Genomic DNA, 234 nt, shown 5'->3' on the forward strand with positions numbered 1-234 from the left:
CTTATTCATTTCTACATATGCCAAACATTGTTTTACCTACGAATCTTCCCAATCCCCAGCAGAGCACCAGAGGTAATTACCCAGAACCACAATCACTCAGGCATCGAAAAGTGATTCTTCAACCATACGATAACATACATATTTACATTAAACTGGCCTTATATCCAGAGACCTGCTAAAATACTTGAAACAAATACGCAAAATGCACACGCAATTGATAACGGTAACTACAAC

Source organism: Penaeus monodon, chromosome 15 (genome assembly GCF_015228065.2).
Source record: "Penaeus monodon isolate SGIC_2016 chromosome 15, NSTDA_Pmon_1, whole genome shotgun sequence".
Taxonomy (NCBI): domain Eukaryota; kingdom Metazoa; phylum Arthropoda; class Malacostraca; order Decapoda; family Penaeidae; genus Penaeus; species Penaeus monodon.